The 18,451-nt window shown below is 37.0% G+C and overlaps 1 pseudogene; it reads right to left on the bottom strand.

Annotated features, from left to right (window-relative positions):
- Positions 1 to 17,360: 17,360 nt before the first annotated feature.
- The window catches only part of LOC115522889, a 32,210-nt pseudogene continuing 31,119 nt past the window's right edge, over positions 17,361 to 18,451 (bottom strand).

Here is an 18,451-nt window from a genome sequence, read left to right as displayed (position 1 = left end):
AAATGACAAGTCAGACGCTCAAATGATGAGCCACCCAGGTGCCCCAGGTTGTTTTCATACCTTTACTGTTGTAAATAATCCCCCAAAGAACATAGGGTTGTGTATATCTTTTTGAATTAGTTTTTTTTCTTTTCCTCAGCTAAGTATCCAGAAGTGGAATTGTTGGATCATATGATATTTCTATTTTTAATATTTTGAGGAACCTCTGTAATGTTTTCCACAGCAGCTTTATAAATTTTATTCCCACCAGCAGTGCACAAAGGTTGCCTTTGGTCCACATCCTCACAACACTTATTTCTTGTCTTTTTGATAATAACCATTTTGACAGGTGTGAGGTGATATCTCATTGTGGTTTTGATTTCTGTCTCTCTGATGATGAGTGATGTTGAGTGTCTTTTCATGTGCCTCTTGGCTATTTGTATGTCTTCTTTGAAAAATGACTATTCAGATTCCCTGTCCGTTTTTAAATCAGAGTGGTTTGTGTTATTATAATTGAGTTGCAGGAGTTCTTGGTATATTTTGTATATTAATTGCTAATCAGACATATGCTTTGCAGATATCTTTCCCATTTAGTAGGTATCCTTTTCATTTATTTAGTGGTTTTCTTCACCTTGCAGAAGCTTTTTAGTGTAATGTAGTGCCATTTGTTTATTTTTGTGTTTCTTGCCTTTACTTTTGGAGTCAGGTACAAAAATAATTGCAAAGACCAATGTCAGGAGCTTATTGCTTACATTTTCCTAGAAGTTTTATGGTTTCAGGTCTTACATTCAAATCTTAAATACATTTTGGGTTAATTTTTGTATATGGTGTAAGATAGTGGTTCAGTTTCATTCTTTTGCATGCAGCTATCCACTTCTCCCAACACCATTTATGGAAGGGACTGTTCTTTTGACATTGTATTTCTTTTTCACAAATTAATTCACCATATATGCATGGGTTTATTTCTGACCTCTCTGTTATGTTTCATTTATCTATATGTCTGTTTTTATGACAATATATACTCTTATGATTAGTGTAGCTCTGTAATTTGAAATCTGGGATTGTGATACTTCTAGCTTTGTTCTTTCTCAAGATTACCGTTGGCTATTCAGAATCCTTTGTGGTTCCATATACATTTTAGGGCTGTTTTATTTCTTTGAAATAATCATTGGAATTTTGATAGGGATTGCACTTAATTTGTGGATTGCTTGGAATAATATGGACATTTAATGATATTTTAATGATGAAGATATTAATTCTTCCAATACTTGAGCAAAGAATATATTTACATTTAGTTATGTCTTTTTCTTTTTTAAAGTTTATTTATTTATTTTGAGAGAGAGAGAGTGCACATGAGAAGGGGAGGGGCAGTCAGAGGGAGGGAGAGAGAATCCCAAAATCCCAAGTAGGCTTCATGCTGTCATTGTGGAGCCCATCATGGGGCTTCATCCCAATAACTGTGAGCCAAAATCAAGAGTCAGATGCTTAACCGACCCAGGCTATTTGTGTCTTTTTCAATTGCTTTCATCTGTGTATCATAGTTTTCAAAATATAGGTTTTTTACTTCCTTGGTTAAATTTATTTCTAGTTGTTTTATTCTTTTCAATGCAATTGTAAATGGGATTGTTTTCTTAATTTATTTTTCTGATAGTTTGTTGGTAGTATATAAAAATACAACAAATTTTTGTATATTGATTTTATATCCTGCAATGTTACCGAATTTGTTTATTTTTTGCTACTAATTCTGTAAGTTTTTTGATGGAATCTTCAGGGTTTTCTGTATATAAAATCATGTCAACTTCACGTAGTGATACTTTTACTTCAAATTTGTATGTCTTTTATTTATTTATCCTGCCTAATTGCTCTGGCTAGGTATTCCAATAGTGTGTTGAGTAAAAGAGAGTGGATATCCTTGTCTTCTTCCTGATCTTAGAGGAAGAATTTTCAGCTTTCACCATTGAGTATAAATAAAATCTTACCAAATATGGCCTTTATTGAGGTACGTTCTGTTTTGAATTTTTTTTTTTCAACGTTTATTTAATTTTGGGACAGAGAGAGACAGAGCATGAACAGGGGAGGGAGACACAGAATCGGAAACAGGCTCCAGGCTCCGAGCCATCAGCCCAGAGTCTGACGTGGGGCTCAAACTCACAGACCGCGAGATCGTGACCTGGCTGAAGTCGGACGCTTAACCGACTGCGCCACCCAGGCGCCCCGAGGTACGTTCTGTCTGTAGCCACTTTGTTGAGAGTTTTTATCATAAATGAACGTTGAGTTTTGTCAAATGCATTTTTTACGTTTATTGATATGATTATATGATTTTTATCTTTCATTTTGTTCATGTGGTGTGTCACATGGATTGATTTGTAGATGTTGCACCATCCTAGGATTTCTGAAATAAATCCCACATGATTATGGTATATGATATTTTTACTGTATTGTTGAATTTCATTTGCTAATATTTTATTGAGGATTTTTGCATCTGTGGTCATCAGGGATACTGGCCTGTAATTTCTTTTTTTCTTTTTGTTTTCTTTCTTTTTTCCTTTTTCTTTCTTTCTGTGTGTGTGAGAGAGAGAGAGAGAGAGAAAGAGAGAGAGGGATCTTTGCCTGGTTTTGGTGTCAGGGTGATTCTGCCTCATAAAATGAGATTAGAAGTATTCTCTCTTACTTATTTTTTTGAGGAGTTTGCAGGGGGAAGTTTGAAAAGGGTAGGTATTAAATCTTCTTTGAATGTTTGTTAGCATTGACGAGTGAAGCCGTATGGTACTGGAATTTTGTTTTGGAAAGATTTTGAATACTGATTCATTTTCCTTACTAGTAACTGGTCTGAATGTTTTCTATTTTTGCATGATTCAATTTTGGAATATTGTATGTTTCTAGGAAATTATGCATTTTTTTTCTGGGTTTTCCAATATTTTGGCATATATTGGTTCATATAATCTATTATGATCCTTTGTACTCTATAGTATCAGTTTTAACTTCTCTTTTAAAACTGATTTTATTTGAGCTTTTTCTTAGTCTAGCTAAAGATTTGTCAGTTTTGTTTATCTTTTCAAGAAAAATGTTTCATTGATCCTTTCTACTTTTTTTAAATCTCTATTTCATTTATTTCAGCTCTGATCTTAATTATTTCCTTGATTCTACTACCTTCAGGCTTCATTTGTTCTCTTTTCTAGTTCATTTAGGTGGAAAGTTAGACTGTTTATTTGAGATTTGTCTTTTCTTGAGATAGGGCTGTATCACTACAAACTTCCTTTTTAGAATGCTTTGGCAGCATCCCATAGATTTTGATATGTTGTATTTCCATTTCATTTGTCTCAGGTTGTTTTTTGATTTCTCCTTAGATTTCTTTGTTGATGCACTGGTGGTTTTGTATCATATTGTTTAATCTTTACATATTTGTGATTTTCCCACTTTTATTCCTATAATTGATTTCTAGTTTTATACCATTGTGATCAGAAAAGATGCTTGATATAATTTCATTGTTCTTAAATTTATTGAGTCTTGCTTTGTGGCCAAACATAGGATTTATCTTAGAGAATGTTCTGTGTACACTTGAGAAGAATGTGTATTCTGCTGCCTTTTGGATGGGATGTTATGTATATGTCTGATAAATACTGGTGGTCTAAAGTGTCATCTAAGGCTTATGTTTCCTTATTGATCTTCTGTTGGGATGATCTATCCACTTAGTAAGTGGGATATTGATGTACCCTACTATTACTATATTGCTGCCAATTTCACCCTTTAAGGCTGTTAATATTTGCTTTATATATTTAGGTGATTTATGTTGGGTGCATAGAGATTTACAAATACTATATCATCTTGTTGGACTGACTGTTTATCATTATGTAATATTCACCTTTCTCTCTTGTTACTGTCTTTGTTTTAAATTTTGTTTTCTCTGATATAATCATAGCTACCCCAGCTTCTGGTTTCCATTTGAATGAAGACAAAATTCCATCCATTCACTTTCAGTTTATGTGTGCCTTTGCATCTGAAGTGAGTCTCTTATAGGCAGCATATAGATATACCTTTTTTCTAAAAATTCATTCAGCCACTATGTCTTGATTGTAGCATTCTGTCCATGTACATTTAAAGTAATTACTGATAGCTATGTATTTATTGCCATTTTGTTGTTTGCTGGCTGTTTTATAGTTTCTCTTGTTTTTTTTCTCCTTGTGTTTTGATTAGTTTCTGTATTATTATGCTTAGATTTTTTTTCTCGTTATCCTTTGTATATTTAATGTAGGTTTTTGCTTTGTGGTTGCCATGAACGTTACGTACAACAGTGTGTGTCTATATAAACTTATATTTTAAATTGATATCAAGTTAAGTTTCAACATATTTAAAAAATTATATTTTTAACACCCCTCCGTGTTTTATGTTCGTGATATCACATTTCACGTTTTAATTTTATATACTCCTTAACTAATTATTATTTTTTCTCTCTTTCACTTCTTTAATACTCTGTCACATCATACCGTATTTAATATAAACAACTGTTTTAGTGCAATGTCCCCATATTTCTCATTTAACTCTAGCTCTTTGTAGATTATCCTTATGTTACTCCCAAGATAGGGTTCCTATTTTTAAGGGCTTGATCCTTGTTAGTTCATATTTTACTACATTATTTTTATATTTCTTATACTCCAAGTTTTTTTTTTTAATTCCTTGTGTCCTTAAGGGTCCTTATAGAACCTTTACCTTATGTTTACCATTTTGTTTAATTTATTTTTTTAATTTACAACTAAGTTAGTTAGCATATAGTACAACAATGATTTCAGGAGTAGATTTCTTAATGCCCCTTACCCATTTAGCACATCCCCTCCTACAACCCTACAGTAACCCTCTGTTTGTTATCCATATTTAAGAGTCTCTTATGTTTTTTCCCCCTCCCTGTTTTGATATTCTTTTTGCTTCCCTTCTCTTGTGTTCATATGTTTTGTATCTTAAAGTCCTCATATGAATAAAGTCATATGATATTTGTCTTTCTCTAATTTCACTTAGCATAGTACTCTCTCATTCCATCTATGTAGTTGCAAATGGCAAGATTTCATTCTTTTTGATTGCTGAGTAATACTCCATCGTGTGTGTGTGTGTGCGTGTATATATATATATATATATATATATATATATATATATATATACCATGTCTTCTTTATCTATTCATCCATCAATGGACATTTTGGCTCTTTCCATACTTTGGCTACTGTTCATAGTGCTACTATAAACATTAGTGTATGTGTCCCTTTGAAATAGCATACCTGTATCCTTTGGATAAATACCTGGTAGTGTAATTGCTGGGTCATAGGGTGGTTCTATTTTTAATTTTTTGAGGAATCTCCATACTGTTTTCCAGAGTGGCTGCACCCCCCAGTTTGCATTCCCACCAGCAGTGTAAAAGAGATCCTCTTTCTCCTCAGCCTTGCCAACATCTGTTGTTGCCTGAGTTGTTAATGTTAGCCATTCTGACAGGTGTGAGGTTATATCTCATTGTAGTTTTGATTTGTACTTGCCTGATGATGAGTGATGTTGAGCATTTTTTCAAGTGTCGGTTGGCCATCTGGATGTCTTCTTTGGAGAAGTGTCTATTTATGTCTTTTGCCCATTTCTTCACTGGATTATTTGTTTTTTGGGTGTTGAGTTTGATAAGTTCTTTACAGATTTTGGATACTAACCCTTTATTTGATATGATGTTTGCAAATATCTTTTCCCATTCTGCCGGTTGCCTTTTAATTTTGCTGATTGTTTCCTTTGCTGTGCAGAAGCTTTTTATTTTGATGAGGTCCCAATAGTTCATTTTTGCTTTTGTTTCCCTTGCCTTCAGAGACGTGTTGAGTAAGAAGTTGCTGTGGCCGAGGTCAAAGAGGTTTTTGCCTGGTTTCTCCTCGAGGATTTTGATGGCTTCCTGTCTTACATTTAGGTCTTTCATCCATTTTGAGTTTATTTTTGTGTATGGTGTAAGAAAGTGGTCCAGGGGCATTTTTCTGCATGTCGCTGTCCAGTTTTCCCAGCACTACTTGCTGAAGAGACTGTCTTTATTCCAATGGATATTATTTCCTGCTTTATTCTGTTCCATTGATCTGAGTATCTGTTTTTGTGCCATTAACTAATTATTGTAGTTGTAGTTATTTTTGCTACTTTTGTCTTTGGATCTTCATACTAGCTTTACAAGTGATTAATCCTCTACCCTTACTTTATGTTTATGAAATAGTGAGATTAATAATGAGATTTTTACCTTCATGTTTTCTTGTTACTTGTTACTTGCCCTTCCTTTTCAGTTTAAAGAAATCCCTTTAATATTTCTTATAAGGCAGATTTAGTTGTGGTAAACTTTTTTAGCTTTTGCTTATCTGGAAAACTCTTTATCTTTCCTTCAATTTTGAATAATAACTTTGCTGTGTAGAGTATTCTTGGTTTGAATTTTTTTACCTTTTAGCATTTTGAATATGTCATTCTCTTCCCTATGGCCTGCCTAGTTTCTGCTGAGAAATCTGCTGGTAGTCTTATTGATTTCTTCCCCTGTGTATAACTTTTTTTTTTTTCCTCTTGCTGCTTTTAGGATTCTCTAAGTTGATATTTTAGTCATGATGTGTCTTGGTGTAGGTCTCTTTGGGCTCATCTAATTTCAAACTCTCTGACTTTCCTCTATCTGAATGTCTATTTTTTCCCCAAGGTTAGGGACTTTTTCAACCATAATTTCTTTAAATATGTTTTTTTTGTCCATTTTTCTTCCTTTTTTCCATTTGAGACCCCTATAATGCAAATGTTAGTTTGTTTGCATTTGTCCTATAGTCCCTTAAACATATCTTCACTTTGCTTTTCAAGATTCATTTTTTTCTCCTTTCTACTCTGTTTGAATGAGTTCTACTTCCCTGTCTTTTAGATCACTGATTCTTTCTTCTGCTTCATCTGGTCTCTTTTTGAACCCTTCTACTGTATTTTTCATTTCAATTACGGTATTCTTCAGCTCTGTGACTTCTGTTTGGCACTTTCTTGTATTTTCTATCTCTTTGTCGAAGTTCTCAACTGTATTTATCCATTCTTTTTATGAGTTCAGTAAACATCTTTAGGACTATTACTTTGAACTCTGTATCATGTATATCATTTCCCTCTGTTTCATTAAGATTTTTTCTGGGGTTTTGTTTTCTTCTTTCATTTGGAACATATTCTTCCATTTCCCCATTTTGCTTGATTCTCTGTGTTTGTTTCTATGGATTAGGTGAAAGCTCTCTCTCCCAGTCTTGAAGGAGTGGCTTTGTACAGGAGATGAACCATAACATTGAACCTTGCTGTAGTTCTTGGTTGTCTTTTGAACCTTTGTGATTGTCTAAGCAGCATGATTTATTATTGATAGGTCCCCGTTGTTGAGGATATGCTAAGACCTGTGTTCCAGAGGGAGGTTTCTCAGTCAGCACCTAGTTTCAAGCTAATTGGAAGCTAGTCCATCAGGCAGAAGCTTTTGAAGTATGCAAATATATAGTCCTGTGGTTCTGCAATTCTAAACCCTGCTGGTCTCCTGACCGGGTGATCTGCAGGTATTTCCTTGGCAACAGTTGTAAAAAGCAGGGATTGATTGATTGATTGATTGATCTATCTATCTATCTAGAGGAAGAGAGAGCGTGAGTGGGGAGAGGAGCAGAAGGAGAGGAAGAGAATCTCAGGCAGCTCCACACTCAGCACAGAGCCTGACATGGGGCTTGATCCTACAACCTTGGGATCATGGTCCAAGCCAAAATCAAGAGTCAGACACTCAACTGGTTGAGTCACCCAGGCATCCCCAAAAGCAGGGTTTTAGACAAGTATATGAACTCCTTTCTGGGAGGTACTGGTGACCTGAAGGAAGGCCATGAGGGAGTGCAAAGATACATCCTCTGATCTTTGTTCCCTGTGAGTACCTCTGTAACCTGTGGATACATGGTAAACCTGAGGCTTGCCCCTCAGGCTGAAGCTTACAGACAAAATGAATAGGCCTTTTTTTCACAGGAAGACTGTTAATATGTTTCAGTCAGCCCTCTATGCAGTGCCCTGAGAGTGGTAATCTACCAAGAACTGTCTCTTTGATTGTTTCAGATCTGTTTGGCTCAGAAATGTAATCCCCCTGGCAACTAGAGTGAGGCACTCTTGGGGCATCTCCTGTGTGAGCTATCAACATGGAGTGGCTTTGGTGTGGCAATAGTAGTGGAGCAGGAGTGGAACATGCCCACTCGTTCTAGGAGGTTAGAGGGAGAGTGCAGTATGGTTCCTGCCCGTGTTGGCACCAACAAGGTGGAAGGAAACCTCAAGATGGCACCTGCCAGTTCTTCCATCTCTGTAGCCAGTCACAACAGGCTTCTGCCCTTCCAGCAGATACTTTTATATATTTTTTATATGAAATTTATTGACAAATTGGTTTCCATACAACACCCAGTGCTCATCCCAAAAGGTGCCCTCCTCAATACCCATCACCCACCCTCCCCTCCCTCCCACCCCCCATCAACCCTCAGTTTGTTCTCAGTTTTTTAACAGTCTCTTATGCTTTGGCTCTCTCCCACTCTAACGTCCTTTTTTTTTTTTTTTTTTTTTTTTTCCTTCCCCTCCCCCATGGGTTCCTGTTAAGTTTCTCAGGATCCACATAAGAGTGAAACCATATGGTATCTGTCTTTCTCTGTATGGCTTATTTCACTTAGCATCACACTCTCCAGTTCCATCCACGTTGCTACAAAAGGCCATATTTCATTTTTTCTCATTGCCACGTAGTATTCCATTGTGTATATAAACCACAATTTCTTTATCCATTCATCAGTTGATGGACATTTAGGCTCTTTCCATAATTTGGCTATTGTTGACAGTGCTGCTATGAACATTGGGGTACAAGTGCCCCTATGCATCAGCACTCCTGTATCCCTTGGATAAATTCCTAGCAGTGCTATTGCTGGGTCGTAGGGTAGGTCTATTTTTAATTTTCTGAGGAACCTCCACACTGCTTTCCAGAGCGGCTGCACCAATTTGCATTCCCACCAACAGTGCAAGAGGGTTCCCGTTTCTCCACATCCTCTCCAGCATCTATAGTCTCCTGATTTGTTCATTTTGGCCACTCTGACTGGCGTGAGGTGATACCTGAGTGTGGTTTTGATTTGTATTTCCCTGATAAGGAGCGACGCTGAACATCTTTTCATGTGCCTGTTGGCCATCTGGATGTCTTCTTTAGAGAAGTGTCTATTCATGTTTTCTGCCCATTTCTTCACTGGGTTATTTGTTTTTCGAGTGTGGAGTTTGGTGAGCTCTTTATAGATTTTAGATACTAGCCCTTTGTCCGATATGTCATTTGCAAATATCTTTTCCCATTCCGTTGGTTGCCTTTTAGTTTTGTTGGTTGTTTCCTTTGCTGTGCAGAAGCTTTTTATCTTCATAAGGTCCCAGTAATTCACTTTTGCTTTTAATTCCCTTGCCTTTGGGGATGTGTCGAGTAAGAGATTGCTACGGCTGAGGTCAGAGAGGTCTTTTCCTGCTTTCTCCTCTAAGGTTTTGATGGTTTCCTGTCTCACATTTAGGTCCTTTATCCATTTTGAGTTTATTTTTGTAAATGGTGTGAGAAAGTGGTCTAGTTTCAACCTTCTGCATGTTGCTGTCCAGTTCTCCCAGCACCATTTGTTCAAGAGGCTGTCTTTTTTCCATTGGATGTTCTTTCCTGCTTTGTCAAAGATGAGTTGGCCATACGTTTGTGGGTCTAGTTCTGGGGTTTCTATTCTATTCCATTGGTCTGTGTGTCTGTTTTTGTGCCATACTTTTATATTTTTTATGTTTATTTACTTTTTGATATAGAGAGACAGAGTATGAGAAGGAGAGGGGCAGAGAGAGAGAGGGAGACACAGAATCTGAAGCTGGCTCCAGACTCCGAGCTGTCAGTACACAGCCCAACGCGGGGCTAGAACCCACGAACTGTGAGATCATGAATGACCTGAGCTGAAGCTGATGCTTAACTGACTGAGCCACCCAGGCACCCCCAACAGATACTTTTAGTTTAACAAATTAATTTTATTCACATACGATTTAGGTGCTTTTCAAACTGCTTTTTTTTTTGCTGGTTCCTAGGGCAAGTGAGTCTGTGCATATACCCTTTAAGAGTGTAATCTTCATTTCTTAGAGCCCTGTGGTTCTCCTGGACGTAGCCTCATTGATTTCGAAAGCCTGACATTTCTGGGGCTTGTCTCTCTGGTACTGGTTGCAAATGTTGGGGTGCCTGATGTGGGGCACAAATCCCCTGATCCTCAGAGAGAAGGTCTGTGTTCGCAAGATCCTGCCTGATTGTGGCACTTGTTGGTGCAGTTTTCGTAAGACCAGATCTTTGTCCTTCATATATGTTTCTGTGTGACCCGTTTAAAATTCTTTGTTGTAGAAGAGCTGTTTAGCTAGTTTTTAGGTCTTTTTCAGGGGAATTGTTCCATATATGGCTGTAGATTTGTTGTGTCCCTTGGGGGAGGTATTTTCAGCTTTTTCTTAACACCACTATGGTGAACTGCCTCCTAACTATTACATTTTTTATTTAAGGCCATTAGTGGTATTCTTAACATCACCCAGATTTTACTTAAAAGTAGTTTCCAGGGATGCCTGGATGGCTCAGTCAGTTAAGCTTTGGACTCTTTTTTAAAATTTTTTTTAATGTTTATTTATTTTTGAGACAGAGAGAGACAGAGAATAAGCACAGGAGGGTAGAGAGAGAGAGAGGGAGACACAGAATCCGAAGCAGGCCCCAGGCTCCGAGCTGTCAGCACAGAGCCCGACGCGGGGCTTGAACCCATGAGCCATGAGATCATGACCTGAGCCAAAGTTGGATGCTCAACCGACTGAGCCACCCATTTGCCCCTAAACTTCAGACTCTTGATTTAGGCTCAGGTCATAAGGCCCCACATTGGGCTCTGTGCTGGGCATGGAGCCTGCTTAAGATTCTGTCTCTCTCAGTCTCTCTCTCTTTCTCCCCTCCTCTCTCCCTCTCCTGCTCATGCGCTCTTTCTCTCTCAAAAACAACAGCAACAACAACAAAAAACCCCCAAAGCCCCCAAAAAACAAAAAAAATCCAACCCAAAACAGCATAGTTTTTAGTAAGTTTTATTGTTGATACCCATTGAATTCCTTTACCTGATAGCATTAAAATAATTTAAAACCAGAGTTAGAAAAACACACACATAAACACACACACACACATCATAGGGGATTTTCATTCTTCAGAAACATATGAATATTTTTTGAGACTGTATTGGAGAAAATGACTCTTTTATTGCCTGGGTTGTTTTAGGACATAAGAGAGAACAGAATGTTGGTTGGCTAGTCTAAGTAGCAAATCAGCTATGGTTTAAAAATCTGTTCTGAAAAACTGATATATGATGACTCTTCTCCTTAAGAAAAATGCATGTAAACACAGAATTTTACATTCAATTTTGATTTAGTCAAAATCAGACCTTCTCATTTTACAGGTAGTAAATACGTACAGGGAGAAAATAAACTACATGATTAAGTACAGTTAAGTTCTGGCTTATACTGTCTTCTGATCTCTTAGTCAAGGCCTTCCATGATCATTGTAGAATAGCTAAGCAAGAAAAGGGCAAAGAGGAGTAAATAGAAATGAAGTGGACAGACATAAAAGAGATGCAAACAGGAGCAAAGAACTATTTAACAATTATTTGACTGTCTAAGTGAATGTCAAAAAAAAGGAAGCCATATACAAGTGACAGTATGATCAATAAAATAATTTTTTTTCTCACTTGAAGATAAGAGCCAATATTTCCAACAATGGGCAAGTTCTATCATTATTATAGTTGAAACTAGTAGACTTTTAACATATTCATACAGATAAAATTTAGAACTGAAATGTACAAGGGGACTTTATCTGTGTCTGTAGAACTTGAAAGTTAATATATGTGGGTTGAATCATACCAAGTGATATATGTATGTAGCACTTACTATAAAAACACAACAATTTTATTTCTTTAAAGAATCAAAATAAGAAATAGTCCTGCTAAAAGCAACAATAAAAAAATCACATAAAATACTCACTGTGTCTGTTGCATACAGCGTTGGGTCTTCTCATTAACTATTGTGAAAACATAAAATCTGTTTATTTTCTTGACTTCAGAAAGTTCTGCTTTGTGGATAGCTAAGGTAAATGGATTCCTTTGTCTTGAACCATGTAGTAACTTAATGAAGTCATTTATTTCCATGCCAGGCTCCCAGTTGTCTCTACAATTTACCTTTGTTAGAAACTTTTCAGTTTTATTTGCTGCACTAAAATTTTCTGGTATCATAATGAACAGTCAATATGTACCTCCCAACAGCTGATTTTATTTTTCTCAACTGAAAGATAGTGGACAGTGTCTTGATTTTTCTAGACCATCCCATCCTGTTTTTGGAAATTTGTAGATGCTGGTCTATTCTTGTGTTCTATCCTTAAAACTCTGGATTTTTCCTTGGGTGAAGCTTGAACTTCTTTTTTTTTTTTTACGTTTTTAAAAAAATTTATTTATTTTGAGAGAGAGAGAGTGACCATCTGCAAGTGGAAGAGGGGCAGGGGTAGAGAGAGAATCCCAAGCAGGCTCTGTGCTGTCAGTGGAGAGTCAGACATAGGACTCGATCCCACAAACTGTGAGATCATGACTTGAGTCAAGATCAAGAATTGGATGCTTAACCAACTAAGCCACCCAGGCGCCCCTTGAACTCATTTTTTCTGACTTTCATTAAATTTTTGTAAGCACTAACAATTGAAGATTAATAAAAGGTCTCCATCATAGACCATATTTTGTTTGCAACCAATTGGAGGACAGACAAAATGTTTTGGAAGATAAGAGTAAAACATCTAAAACAGTTTTATATAGCAATAGTTTGAAGAAGGGAACAAAACCTGGTAAGGCAGATTTACCTTGTCTTATCAAAGGAAGGCAAATCTAATTTCAACACATCATTCAACAATATTAGATATTTGCATGCCAGAGTTATTAAAGAAATCTGATGTTCAGACACTAGCCTAGATCAAGTTCATGAACAACTGTTTTTCTTTTCTTTCTTTCTCCCCCCCCCCCTTTAATGGCATTACTGGTTCTATATCCAACTACTATGAACACATCACTGGTCTTGAGGAAGCCTCATGAGAAATGTCTTTGACAAGAACAGTGTTTTAAAAATTGTGCTAATTTGAGTATAGATTGTAAGAACACTTCAGCTCTGGGAACAGTTCTCTCTATTCCAGATGCTGGAATAGATTTGCCCGTGACATAATCCCCGTTATTTCTTTTGGGAGGAAGTTCATGGCTGAAACTTAGGGAGATCCAGGACTGCAAAGTTCAAGTCAGGGCACCATGACAGTAGAGGTGGCTAGGGTTGGGAGTGAAAGCAGAACTCCAGCACAACATACTACTCTTCATAAGGGCTTCCCCCATATATCTAAATAATGTAATCTAAGAAGTAATAACTCTTTCCTGGAGTTTCCAGGTATCTATTAGGGAGAGGAATGGGAGGATTTAGGTTCTCTTGATTACTTTTGCCTTTTTCATTTGCTATTCTAAAGGACAGAATGGTGTGTCACTGGCTTCTCAGAAGGAGTTGAAATACATTTACAAAGGCTTTGAGGTCTTGACTATGTAGTGACCCAATAGGATTTTTATAACTAATAAAGCTTTTTAGAATTAATACAACCAATGCATTTTTATTCAAATTTACTGTTTTCAGAGGTGTGTCTCATAAAGGAAAGATAAGGAAGCATGTTTTGCTAATTTATATAGAAATACAAGGAAAAATTAATCTCTTGAAACTAACATTAAAGTGCTAGTTAGGGAGAAGTAATTCATTCACATTCATTTATTCATTTATTCATCCGTTTTCTCCTTGAAGTAGCAAAGCTCTCTCAACTCCTTCTGGTGTATTGGTAATCATATGATCATATGTGTTGAAGATGCAACTGTAAGTGATGAATAAGTAGCACAAATTGTTAAGTGCTTTAGCAGTTCACCTCACTTTGAGCCGTCTATGAAATAAGGGGTATACAAAGAATGAGGGAATGAATATATGAAAGGTAGTGTCGTTATAGTGAATAGTTATGGTGTCATTATATTTTTACTTGATTTTTTTCCTTCTCAGTTCGTTGCTCTAGATGAGCATACATAAAGGAACAGCATAGAGAACTAAATTAAAAAAAATGTGTAAGAAGCTTTAAACTAGTCTGTTTCTGCCATGGAATAGATATATCATGTATAATGGATTTATTATGCTGTAAAGAATCTGGTTGACTTTGCAAGAGGGTGGAAATAGCAGTTGTCACATCTCCACTCCCCTCTCAACTCTTTCCCTTTTTTGAATAAATGGAGCTGTTTGTTTTTGCTCATCTGTTAGAATTTAACAACTAAGAATAAGCTGGAACATCAGCAGTTTTGCCCTGGCAAAGGGCATTCTGTGAGTGACCCTGCTGACAAACTTGTATTGTCCTAACGGTAGCACAGCTTGCATTTGTCACAGGTGAATGAGCTCAATTAGCAAGAGAGAGACAGTGTTTCAATCATTTAAAAAAAAAGCAAACAAAGAAGAAAGCATTTTTTTCCTTAGGAGTTCTGAAAGTGAGGTGACATTGTAAGCATATAATTTTGGTGGGGGGGGTTTCAAAGAAAGCAACTAAAAGCAAGAAAACACATTATTTGGCATTGGCAAAGTGATTTGAAACAAAATTTCAGGGAAGAATTCTCAAATGACATTAATAGGGAGTCAGGTTTTTCATGGGTATTAATGTGTCTTACACCTCCTAAACTTACATGCTTCCTGTTCTGCTTATTAAAATCCTAGGAGAAATATTGGGCATTTGCTTATATAATGAAGAAGATAACCCCAGTTTTGCCTGAACTTATGCAATGTGGGAAGAGATGTTACTTCTTTGAGCTTGTGGGATAATATCTAGTCCAGTGGAAAAAGAAACCTTTTAGGTAGTATTGTGATGGGTTGAAAGTCTCACCCTACCGCTAACTGGTTAGGTGAGTTATGTGGGCTTTGACTGTAGTGAGGAATATACATTCCCAAAGTGTTGTGAACGAAATTAAATAGAACTGTGGAAACAGCATGATAGACTCTTCAATATTAGAAAAGGGATAAATCGGCATTTACAGTGAAAATCTGACTATATAGTTTCTCAAGAGGAGTTGAGTATTAAATTTAGTATTATATGATGAAGAGCAAGAAAAGGTCCGTGTTCTAGAGACTAGTAGAGAGATAGATGAAAAGAAGAAAAACCTGAAACAAAACCAAAATGGAGTCTATGGTACCTCCTTCCGAGAAGCACTCAGATCTCCTTGTTTCTCTGCTGCCTCTAATTCATTTGTCCATTTATTAACTGAGTTAAATAACAAGGCTTCATTTAACTCCTCTTAAATGTCAGGAAACAGAATAGGTGTTAGTGATACAATCATGAGTAAGATACAGATCTATCCAAAGAAATGTCTATCTACTAGCAAATATAGATATTTAAACAAAGAATGCAGGTAATGTTAAGATAGGTTGGATTCCACAGGTAAATAAAAGTACATCAGGAGCAGAAGGAACAGGATAGATAACTTTGCCTACATCTAAATGATGAATTCTATTGAACAACACCTGTTACTGCCTTCAGAGGAGGAGTTCTGAGTTGGGGACAGCAAAGAGCTTTAGGTGCTGCCCACAGGAGCCACAATCCCTGATGTCAGCCCGCTGCATGGTTTTCAGGTGTCAGGTAAGGAAGACACAACTCACACAAACACTAGATGCAACAACACTTTACTGATAAAGAGAAGAGACAGAGCAAGATCAGCTTCAACTATGAGTGTCTGTCCCCATTGCCAGTGGGTCTAACTCACAGCTGATGCAAAGAAATGGTCTGCATATGTCTCTCTATACTGCAGGTGGAGGACTCCATTCTCTCCCCACAGATATGGCAGTGGGTACCACATGGTATTGTATGACACCCAGGCTTAAGCAGAGCAAAGACATACACACCAAGTCTGGAATAGGGGAAGATATTTCCAAGCAAACAGACATATCCAACAGAGGCTGTGATGGCTCCTTATTTCTTTGCAAAAAAATGTTCTAGGCTTATGGCCACTCTTATGCACCTGTGCAAGGGGCAACAAGCTATATGCAACTGTGTTTCCCAGCAAGTAGACTTGAGTGGTGGACAAAATGGAGAAGAGATGTTAGTAAAAGGACCAACACATGCAAAGTTGTAGAAGAGTGAAATAGCGGAACATGTTTATTTGGGGATCTTTACATGGTGTTGTTTATTTATTTCCCACATATAAAGTGTGCAGTTGTCTTAAAGATTACATCAAGAAAATAATGTCAGGGCGGAAGGACAAGAGAAATGTAAAGAATTTGGTCTTACACAGTTACTAACATTCAGCTGAATTTTTGGTTATCTGGTAGTCAAAACAAACAGGGCAGTATAATAAGTTTTGTGCCATCCACTGTCCTCCCAAGAGACAATTGCAGTTTCTTCAGATGAGAAAATCCTTTGCTTAAGGAGAAGGGGATGTCTCTGTTTTGTTTATTTATTGATCTAATTATCAATTGATTGTTCATTGATTGGTTATTGATTTACTGCTTCTCTCAGTCTGATTGGTGGGAATGTGAATTATGTGGTCCCACTTCCTCTGACCAACCTAATCATATAATTTCTTCTAGGAGTTTGCTTTTTCAAACATGTGGGATATGAAATGGCTCATTAATACTGATAAATTATGTGTCAGAATCAGAAAATGACTCTTCAAGTGTCCGTGCTATTCAGATCCCCAGACTCATCTTTCATGAAATTTAACTGCTCAACTCTTCTTCAATTTTGTGAATTCTCCACTGTGTGCTTCTAATAAGTACAGCACCCTCCAATTTCCTTAACTAGAATTAGTTTCACGTATTTTTAACAAAGTAACACGAACCTTCTGATTCTGTGACAAATGACTTTATTACGCATGACACAGAAACATCATGAGTATCCTATTTGTGTCAATTTACCTTGCCCCTCAAGTCCCAAAGAAGCAACATGATGATACCTAGTTAGATGCTACAGTCACAATAGGTGTATGTCACAGCTGAGTTACCCTGAGTATAGGAAACCTGAAACTTTTATGATAGGCAGCAAACAAACTTGCCTGTGCTCTGGAGAGAGACATTATCTTCTAAAGCTGTTCACTACAGTCATACCTGAGAAATATTGTAGATTAAGATCCAGACCACCATAATAAAGCAAGTATCACAATAAAGCCATAAAATGAATTTTTTTGTTTCTCGGTGCATATAAAAATTATGTTTACAGTACCTTGTAGTCTATTAAGTGTGTAAAGGCATTATATCGAAAACCCCCCCTAAATACATGCCCTAAATAAAAAATACTTTATTCATTAAAAAAATGCTAACACCATCTGAGCTTTTAGTGAGTTGTCATCTTTTGCTGGTGGAGGGTCTTGCCTTGATGTCGATGGCTGCTGACTAATCAGGGTGGTGGTTGCTGCTGGTTGAGGTGGCTGTGGCAGTTTCTTAAGATAACAGTGAAGCTTGCCACACTGACTGAGGCTTCCTTTCACGAATGATTTCTCTGTAGCCTGTGATGCTGTTTGATAGCATTTTATCCTCAGTAGAACTTATTTCAAAATTGGAGTCAATCCTCTCAAACGCTGTCACTGCTTTATCAACTAAGTTTATATAACATTCTAAGTCCTTTGCTGTCATTTCGACAGTCTTCACAACATCTTCACCAGGAGTAGATTCCACCTCAGGAAAACACTTTCTTTGTTCAACCATAAGAAGCAACCCCTTGTCCATTAAAATTGTATCATGAAATTGCAGCCATTCAGTCACATCTTCAGGCTCCACTTCTAATGTTAATTCTCTTGCTGTTACTAACATATCTGCCATGACTTCCTGCACTGAAGCATTGAACCCCTCCAGGTCATCTATGAGGGTTGAAATCAACTTTTTAAAAATTCCTGTTAATATTGATATTGTCACTTCTTCCAGTGAATCACAAATGTTCTTAAAGGCATCTGGAATGGTGAATCCTTTCCAGCAAGTTTTCAATGTACTTTGTCCAGATCCATCAGAGGAATCACTGTCCATGGCAGCTGTAGTCTTAAAGAATGTATTTCTTAAATAATAACACTTGGAAGCCACAATTACTCCTTGATCCATGGGCTGCAGAATGGATGTTGTGTTAGCAGGCATGAAAACAACATAATTCTTGTTGTCCATCTCCATCAAAGCTCTTGGGTGACCAGGTGCATTGCCAGTAAACAGTAATGTTTTGAAAGGAATCTTTTCTTCTGACAAAAGGTCTTACAGCTGGTTTTTTTTTAATATGAAATTTATTGTCAAATTGGTTTCCATACAACAGCCAGTGCTCAACCCAACAGGTGTCCTCCTCAATGCCCATCATCCACCCTCCCCTCCCTCCATCTCCCCATCAACCATCAGTTTATTCTCAGTTTTTAAGAGT

This window comes from Lynx canadensis, chromosome C2 (assembly GCF_007474595.2).
Source record: "Lynx canadensis isolate LIC74 chromosome C2, mLynCan4.pri.v2, whole genome shotgun sequence".
NCBI classification, from domain to species: domain Eukaryota; kingdom Metazoa; phylum Chordata; class Mammalia; order Carnivora; family Felidae; genus Lynx; species Lynx canadensis.
The sequence above is the reverse complement of the archived record's forward strand: the minus strand, read 5'-3'. Positions and strand labels throughout refer to the sequence as shown.